The sequence below is a fragment of the Marmota marmota genome, unplaced genomic scaffold (assembly GCF_001458135.2).
Source record: "Marmota marmota marmota unplaced genomic scaffold, marMar, whole genome shotgun sequence".
Classification (NCBI taxonomy): domain Eukaryota; kingdom Metazoa; phylum Chordata; class Mammalia; order Rodentia; family Sciuridae; genus Marmota; species Marmota marmota.
In genome coordinates, this window is record NW_026000026.1 from 24,774,121 (window position 1) to 24,784,023 (window position 9,903).

Sequence of the window (9,903 nt, forward strand, 5' to 3'; positions counted from 1 at the left end):
AGAGCATATCACAAAACTTGACATCACTCCCACAGTGTGGGATGACTTCCCTGAGAGGACACTCATCTTGAAAGATGAGGAGTTAGTCTAGCAGAAGAGTTGGGAAAGGAGAGGGCAAGCAAGAGGCAATAGCAGTTGAAGGTGGAGGAAAACACCTGTAATCCCAGCTACTTAGGAAGCTAAGGCAGAAAGATTCCAAATTCAAGGTCAGCTTTGGCAATTTGGTGATACACTGTCTTAAAATAAAAAAGGGTTGTGGAGGTAACTCAATGGTAGAGCACTTGCCTAGCATGTGCAAAGCCCTGGATTCAATCCCTAGCACTGCAAAAAAAGAAAAGGAAAAAAAAAGTGTATAAAGTTCTTGGCCCACTTTCAGCACACAGTATGTGCTTACTAAATGTCAGTGATGCTGGGCATGGTGGCACTCACCTATAATCCCAACAACATGGGAGACTGAGGCAGGATGATTGCAAATTCAAGGCCAATTTCTGCAACTTAGCCAGACTCTCAGCAACATAGTGAGACCGAAACATCAAAAGCAATCTCTAACCTGTTAAAAGTTTCTAGTATGGAATAGGAGGCAAAGAGGCACAATGACAGAAATCCCTATTTAATTTCAAATCAGACAGTGCTAGGCAGGAGGAGTATATGGATCAAAATAAAGTAAAAAGGACTGAGGATGTAGCTCAGTGGTAAAGCATCCCTGGGTTCAATCCCCAGCACCAAAAAAATAATAAAAAATAAATGTTACAATGTCTGATCCTTTAACTTAACGTTAATTATCAAGATATATCAATTGGGTTGGGGGCATGCTCAGTGGTAGAACGCATGCCTAATACTCATATGAGGCCTGGATTCAATCACCATTATCACACACACACACACACACACACACAAAATGATGTCAATTAATTGGTGTCAGCATTACCTACAGGCCATTTTGTTTAGGGAATGAGGACTTTAGTATGGAAGATGAGGTCAGTAGAGAAAGCCAAGAAGCACATCTAGGGCCAGACCTGCTTCTAAACACATAGTGAATCACAGGAGGTTTCTGAACAAGATCCTCTAAAATAAAACTCACTCACCCTCCCACGACAGTTCCCAAAGAGATGACAGAGAAGCCCTACTCAGAGTCCACATCTCCAGCCTTTTTTATTTTTATTTTGAGGCAGGCTTAGGCTAAATTATCCAGGCTGACCTCAAACTTGCAATCTTCCTGCCTCAGTTTCCAAAATCCCTGGGATTACAGGCATGTATCACCACATCAGATGATAATATGCACCTTTAAGCAACTGTTTTAATTATTTTTATGTGATGCTGAGGATTGAACCCAGTGCCTCACATGTGCTAGGCAAGCATACTACCACTGAGTTAACAACCGAAGCTCTTCTGTTTTAAAGTGTGAAATAACCTCATGATCACCAATAGAAATTGTGAGTCTCCTCAGCAAAAACAAAACACCTTGTCTTCAAGGCCTGAGTTTTAGAAGTGTATGACAATTTCATTGAACTAAAAAATGGAGGTAGGGGAATCTCTTCTTTATATAATTAAAAAACTGTGTTGAGGAACTGGGCACAAGAGGGCATACAACTCAGGAGATTGAAGCAGGAGGATTATAAACTTGAGGCCAGCCACAGCAACTTAGCATGACCCTCAGCAACTTAGACCCCATCTCAAAGTAAAAATTAAAAAATGGGATGTAGCTGGGAACAACGGCATGTCTATAATCCCAGCACTTCAGGAGGTTGAGACAGTAGGAACGCGAGTTCAAAGCCAGCCTCGGCAACAGCAAGAGGCTAAGCAACTCAGTGAGACCCTGTCTCTAAATAAAATACAAAATAGGGCTGGGGATGTGGCTCAGTGGTCGAGGGCCCCTGAGTTCAATCCCTGGTACTAAAAAAAAAAGAGTGGGATGTAGCTCAGTGGTAAAGTGTCTCTGGGTTCAATCTCTAGTACCACACAAAAGAAAGAAAGAAAAGAACTTGTACTGAGGGTTTCATAAGCTAGTGGAACAGATGACTACAAAAATAGGAAATTATAATAATAATTATAATAATAATCCATGTGCTGACATGGATTCTTCCATCCGAATTCAGGGAAAGAGGACTCCAATTAGGGAAGAGCCCTTCTCCTGCCTAAAACAGGGGTAAGGAAGGTTTCTCAGAAGAGAAGGCTGTTCCAAGCAGAGATATATGAAGACTCAAAATGAACAGTTGTCAACACTAGTAAAGCCAACCTGTTTTCTTTCTGCAATGCTGTCAGTTCAGGATAAGCCAAAGCTCAGAAAATAGAGACAGGCTCCAAGACCTGAAGCCCCAGGCTTAATGCACTGTGACTTATGTATGTCACAACTAAAAATCTAAAAGAAGGTGACCATTCTGAGATCGCCCACCCTCCAATTCTCAAATGTGTTCTCCTTGCCCTTTATAACAAAATCTCTTGTCCTTCAACTCAAAAAACAAAAACTAAAAACTAAATGCAAGCATGTGATTCTAGAATGGGTACTAGACCTAACAAAAATATATGTAGAGCTAGGCCCAGTGATAAATGCCAGCAATTCAGCAAGCTAAAGCAGGAGGATCATGTGTTCGAGGCCAGTCTTGGCAATTTACTGAGGCCCTAAGCATATAGTGAGGCCTTGTCTCAAAGTCTCAAAATTAAAAATAAAAAGGGCCAGGAGGTGGCTCAGTGGTAAAGCACTCCTGGGTTCAATCCCCAGTATAAAAAAGAATGTATGTTTTTCTTTCTCTATGAAGATATTTTTGGAAAAACAAAAATAACAAAAGGTATAATTGGAACCATTGGCAAAACCTACATAAAGCTTGTAATCTATATAAATAAATGGATGATTGTTCATTCCCCCACCCACCCCGCTGCAGTGCTGGATATTGAACTCAGATATGCTCTCTGGTGGAGCTACACCCCCCAACCCTTTTTCATTTAAGACAAGGGCTCACTGAGTTTCCCAGACTGGCCTTGAACTTGGGATCCTCCTGCCTTGGTCCCACCACACCCCGCTGAATGTTCATTTTCCGTTTGTGATAAATGTACTATAGTTACATAAGAGAATGTTCTAGTTTTAGAAGATACACACTAACAGATTTAAAGGGACAGAGAGACCATGTCTGCTTCTTTCACTTTGGCTCAGGAAAAAAAAAAAATTAATATAAAGGATGACAAAGAAAATGGGGCCAAATGTTCATATCTGAATGGCTGTCACGGAATTCTTTGTACTAGTTCTGCACCTTTTCTCTAAGTCTAGTCTAAAATTATTTTATAAGTTTTTAAAAACCAATAACTTTTAATCAGGAAGAAGGAAGGAAAGGTAAGAAAGAAGCTAAGGAGCAAGAAAGAAGGAAAGGAAGCAGGGAAGACAGCAGCTTCTCCCCCAGGCTGGAAAACAAACGCAAATGAGGTGAGATCCGCAAAGTAGGCTTTACCTGCGTGGAGGTGCACACCTGTAATCCCATTGGCTCAGGAGGCTGAGGAAGATTCAAAGCCAGCCTCAGCAGTTTAGCTAAAATTATTCAATGAGACCCTATCTGTAAATAAAATATTTTTAAAAGGGCTGGGGATGTGGCTCCTATAATCATGGTAATCAGGCCTCACCTCAGGCTGCTAGAATTCCCTAATAATAAAAAGCAGTTCTCATTTGTGCTTCCCAAACGTTGAATTACTAGATTCCACGTATCAGCCCTGGGAAGGGCTGCTTTACAGCTGGGTAAACCAGGGCACAGAGGAGTACAGCCCAGGTCTCCAGCCAGTTGCTGGGTGAAGGCAGAACAGGAACTCCGTCTGGCTCCATGGAGGAAAACAAGGACCAAGTACAGCCCTGGAGCAGAGACTTGTCTATCCAGTACTGAACCCCAACACCACCATCATGAGATGGCAATGTCACAGACCCTGGACACAAACCCACAAAACTGCTTCAAAAATTTCCTACATGGGATGCAAACTGAGCTCTTTACATTATGTTCTCCCATTGCCACAGGCCAGAATCACTCGGATCCAACCATGCACCCATCTTGAGGAAACACAGGACAGTTTCTGATGCCTCCCCCAGCCTGCTGCACAAACAGATCAACATACCCCAGGACCCCTCACCTGGAGGGCTAGTCCACCTCTTCTCTTGGGATTCCAAGGCCGGGGCTGTTTGTTTTGCTTCATCCTGTCCTGGCATTTAGAGCAGCACTGTACACAAGATGACTTAATTGGGCAACCAGGGCCCCTGGGGTCTCTTACACCTCACGGGGAGGAGGCCAGGCCCAGCCTCTTGCTAATTACCAGTTGTCTCACCATGGCAACTCACACCTGGGCTGTTGTAGCCAGTGGCAACTTTCTAATAACACATTTGGTTCCCCATCCTTCCACTCCCCAAGCTTAGTCACTTAACCAACTGTGGGCAAGAGCCTTTGGAAGCATGGTGGACCAAGGCGTGTAACCATAGAGAAGGGCATGATTGTAACCCAGGTAGAAAAAGTATCAGAGTCTGTTTGGTGCACAACAGATTAACTGGTGGCCAAGAGGGTCCCATTCACATCTCACTCCTTCCCTTTCTGCATTCACTTGTTGACAAGGAGTCGTTTAACCTCAGAGATGTTTGTCTGGGGTCCATGATGGGCTCTGGCTTAATGGCAGAAACACATACAATAAATCCTCAAGGAATAGTCTGGGATGTCAGTTCACAGAGAACCAACCACACTCTATCCCAACCAGGACGGGTGGAGAAGGACAACTTGGCAAGTTTGGAAGAAGTGCCAAGGAAACCACAAGGAGAATCAACCCTGGGGTTTCTTGGTGGATATCAGATTCCCAGATGTCTCAGCTTTCTTTAAATGAAATAACCATGTTTGGGTACCAAGGTTCAGACTAGCTCAGTGTGGTCAAGGAAGAGCACCTTCAAAGTCCTAGAGCATACATTATAAACTGAAGGGGGGGACCAGCAATCAATTGTCACAGTCCTCCAGGGGATGCAGAGTTCTCAGGACACTGCGCTAGACACCAAGGGCCCATGTCTTCCTGGGCTACTGTCCTATTCCACACTGTTGAATGAATGAAATGACCTATTTCCAACACCAACCCTTCCACTTTGGCCAGGCCCTCCCATAGCCCACCCCCAAACACCCGACCTGCAGAAGAACAAAAGGAAGAACAAAACGCCAGCCTGTTATAGAGAAATACTGATTTTAATTAAACAGAATAAGGTAAATTCTAGGCATCCGTGTCATCTTTCAGCCTAAAAATTAGCAAAAACAGTTGAAAACAAGGCACGGTTTTTCCCCATACTTGTTATGTGGCTCCAGTTACAAAAAAAAAATTTTTTAATGCAAATGTTAAACATAAAAATAGAAGTCTTGAGAGTATTTTTAAAAAGTGTATAAAAAGCCAAGGTTGTCAAGGTTGTTCCTGATTCTAAAAATAGCACCAGATAAGAGTAAAAGGTGTTAAAAACCACTACAACAGCATTTCTGAAATGCAGCTTGTCCGACCTCCCTTTCCCCTTAAAAATGACGTTATCATGGAATAAAAAAGGATTTTAAAATCTCTGGAGGAAGGATGCAGCTTTTATTGCAGCTTTCCCCTGCCATCTCTTAGATGAGGGGCAAGTGTGAGGAATGTGCTTCTGTCCCTGAATGTCCAGAAAGGATGAGGAATGTGAGCATCCAGGTTCTCATCTGGGGATCTGTGCCTGTTGGTACACGGATGGGGGGGTCTTACCTAGCTCAGCCCCCTCCTTCATGCCCGTCATAAAGGAAAGAGGGAGATAACTGAGAAGCTAACTTCTCCTACATAATATATGGCAGCTTATATATAATTCCGGCCCAACCCTTCCTGAGTGCCCCAGAGACTTCTATTGCAGATTCCAGGAGGGATTTAGCTAAGGGGGACTCCTGCCCTTGGGTTTATGGGGGGTGGAAATCGCCCTGAATTAGATGATGATGATGATGATGTCATCCCTACTGAATCACCATCATGGTGAGAAATACTCTAATGGCTAATGGCCTTGGACTGAGACAAAGGGAATGTGGTATCACAAATAGGTATCACTTCCACTTCTGGTAGCCCTAGGGAAAAAACATTCATGCTGTGCCATTAAAATGTCCCTCACCATCTACAAATGCACACAGAGCTGTAGACACTTTAAAAAAGTCTTGTAATATCAGTCTTGGGTGATTTGGCATTCTAACCTGAGTATATGAGGGCTGTGGGTCTGTGGTTTTGGTATCTTAGCCATTGTTTCTCTGAGTGGTAAACCCAAGAGTGAGGAAAAAAGCCATTTTACTATCTACTTCAAGTTTTAAAGTTTTAGAAAAAAAATGAGCACCATGTTTGGCTGCTCAGAGCAGCCAATCGGAATTGTGCACAAGGGGGTGGCACCTTTGCCACCCCCTGCAAGAGAGGATCAGGTGTCTCTGCTCCCAGTGAGCAGGAGGACTACGGTATGAGGGGAGACCCAACACAGCTCAGCTCAGGGCAGACTTGGGGTGCCTTTAGGGATCAGGGTGCCTTCTGGGTCCTGGCTCTGTCCCAGGAACCCTGGTGCCCTTATTCTGAACCTAATACTAACCCTAGGTCTAAGCATTACCCTAACACTAAACCAAACACTAACATTAGCCCTGTGGGTAAACCTATACCTAAACCTAACAATAACATTAACACTAGACCTAAACATAATCCTAAATATAGCCATAACTCTAGTCATAGCCCTAAACAAAAACCTAGCTCCAGCACTAACAATAACCATCAGTCTAACGCAATGACTAACAATACCCCTAGAACTAACCTTAGTAATATTGGGCTCCTAACAGTAAATCCAATGCTAACCTGAACATTGACCCTTACCCTAACACAAACCCTAGCTCCTAACCTTATCCTAACCAAAAACATACCCTAACACTAGACCTATCCATAACCCTAAACTTAAAACTAGCCATAAACATAATTCTAGTTCTTACATTACCCATAGTCCTAACACTAGACATAATCCTCCCCCTAAAACCTAGACCTAAATGTAGCGCAAAAAATAGCTTTAAAACTAATCCTAAACTTAGCCCTAGCCCTAACCCTCACACTTGCCTAGCCCTAATCTTAGCTCAAACTCTAACTCTTACCTAAATGTAAACCTAACCCTAACCCTAACCCTTGCCCTAATCCTAACTCTAACCATAGCACAAATCCTACCTCAAATTCTATCAATTACCTTAAATATAACCCTAACACTAATATTAACCCTAGTGCTAACTCTAATCCTAATTCTAACCATAGCCCTGAATGTAACCCTAAACCTTGCCCTAGCCCTAACCATAAAAACTTAACTAAACCTAACCCTAACACTAACCATAGGCCTAACCCTAACCCTAGTCCTAATCCGAACTTTATCCCAATCCTTAAGACTAGCACTAACTCTATCCATTATCCTACACTTAAGCCTATCCCAAATGCTAACCCTAGGCCTAAACATAGCATTATCCCTAAAACTAACCCTATACATTACTCTATACCTAACCTGAAACCTAAACTTAATCCTACTCATTACTATAAATCTAACCGTAATGCTAATTTGAGCCCTAACACTAAACATTAACCTAAAGTAAACCCTAACCTGGAATTTGACCCTAATAATACACCCAGCTCTAAACCTGACCCTTACCCTAAATCTAAACCTTACACTAGACCTAGCCATAAACCTAACCCTAACCATAACCCTAGACCTGACATTAGTCCTAGTCCTAATTCTAGACCTTACCCTAACACAAAACCTAGCCCTCATCCTAGCCCTAAACCTAGCCTTTATCCTAATCCCAACCCTCACCCTGGCTCTATCCCTAATTTTAACCCTCGACCAAGACCTGAACCTAACTATAATCCCATCACATCCCCTAAAACTAACCCTAACCCTAACAATTACACAAACCCTAACCCTAGCCTTAACCATAGGCCTAACGCTAACATTAACTCTAGCGCTAATCCTAGCCCTAATTTAGCCCTAACCCTAACCCTACCCCTAACCCTAGTCCTAAGACTAACTCATTCTCACCCTAGCCCTATTTTTATTTCTACCCGTATCCATTACCTTAGCCCTAAACTTAGCCCTCATCGTAGCCATAGGCCTCCCCCTAGATCTAACCATAACTCTAATTCTAACCCTAAACTTAAGCCTAAACCTCACTCTACCACCAGCCCTAATACCATTGCTAATCCTAAAACTAGCCCTAACCCTAGCCTTAGCCCTAAAAGAAAACCGAGCCATTGCTCTAACACTAAACCTTAACCTAAACCAAACCCTAATCCTAAAACTAGCCATAACCCTAGCTCTAATTCAAGTCCTAGGCCTAAAACTAACCATAGCTCTAAATATCACCCTAACCCTAAAGCTAATGCTGACACTAGACCAGCCCAAATCACATCCCTAAAACTAACCCTAATCGTAAATATAGTTCTTACATTGGCCTTAGCCCTAACACTAGCCTTAACCCTAAAACAAAAATAGCCCTAATCTGAGCCCTAACACTAGATTTAACACTAACCCTAACCCTAGTCCTAAACCTAACCCTAAAGCTAGCCTTAACAATTTACCTTACCCTAAGACAAACACTATGCATAATGCTAACTCTAGTCCTAATCCTAATCCTTAGCCTAACCCTATTTCTAGTCCTAACACAAGTACTCATTCTAGCTCTAATTCTAACCCCAAACCTAACCCTAAACTTCACCCTTATTCTGACAATAACAATAATTATAGGTCTAAACCTGAACCTAACCCTAAATCAAAGCCTCAAACAAGCCTTATAGTAAACTTATACCTAAACATCACCCTGGCACTAGCCCTAAACCTAAACCAAATCCTAAATCTAGTAATAACTCTAGAGCCCAAGACCTAAACAAAACTTAGTCCTACCTCAAACAATAACCCTTAACCTAAAACAAACACTCACCCTACCCCTAAACCTAACCTTGTCCTAATTCCGGCTTTCACCCTAACCCTAATTCTAACCTAAACACTGACCTTGCCTTTAACAGTAAACCTATGTCTAAACCTGAGCCTAACCAACATCTAAACCTAACACTAGACCTAGCAATAACTCTTAACCTAATATTAGCTCTAATCATAACCCTAGCTCGTAAATTACCCATAGCCCTAACCCTAGGCCTAAACCTAACACAAAACCTAGATCTTATCCTAGGCCTTAACCTAGACTTAGGCGTAACCCAAACACAAACCGTAGCCCTAACCCTACCCTCACCTTCGCCTTAGTCCTAACCCTGGCTCAAATCCTAACCCTTATCCTAAATATAAAACTACACCTATCCCTAAATCTAACCCTAAACCTAGCCCTAATCCTAACCTTAACTCTAGCACTAAACCTAACTCTAAATATACCCATTATCCTAAACATAACCCTAACTCTATTGATAACCCTAGGCCTAACCCTAACCCTAAAACTAACCAGAAAACTAATCCTAGAACTAACCCTAAATATCACCATCACCATAGACCTAACCCCAGCTCAAACCCTAAACCTTATCATAACCCTAACCATAACCATAGTCCTAACCCTAAGCCTAAACCTCAATCTAACTCTAACCATAAATCTAAACCTACATCTAATCGTATCCATTACCCTAAACCTAACACTACCCCTAATGATGACTGTAGCCCTAACCCTAACCCTAACCGAACTGTAATCTTATCCCTAGACCTAACCCTAAAACTAACCTTTGCCCTAGCCCTAAACCTAGATCAAAACCCAATTCTTACACTAAACATAACCCTAACCCTAACCCTAGATCTCACCCTAACCGTAACCCTAACTCAAGACCTATTTCTAAACATCAATCTAGCCCTAAGCTTAGCTCTAACCCTATTCATTTTCCTAACCATAACCCTGACCCTAATGCTAA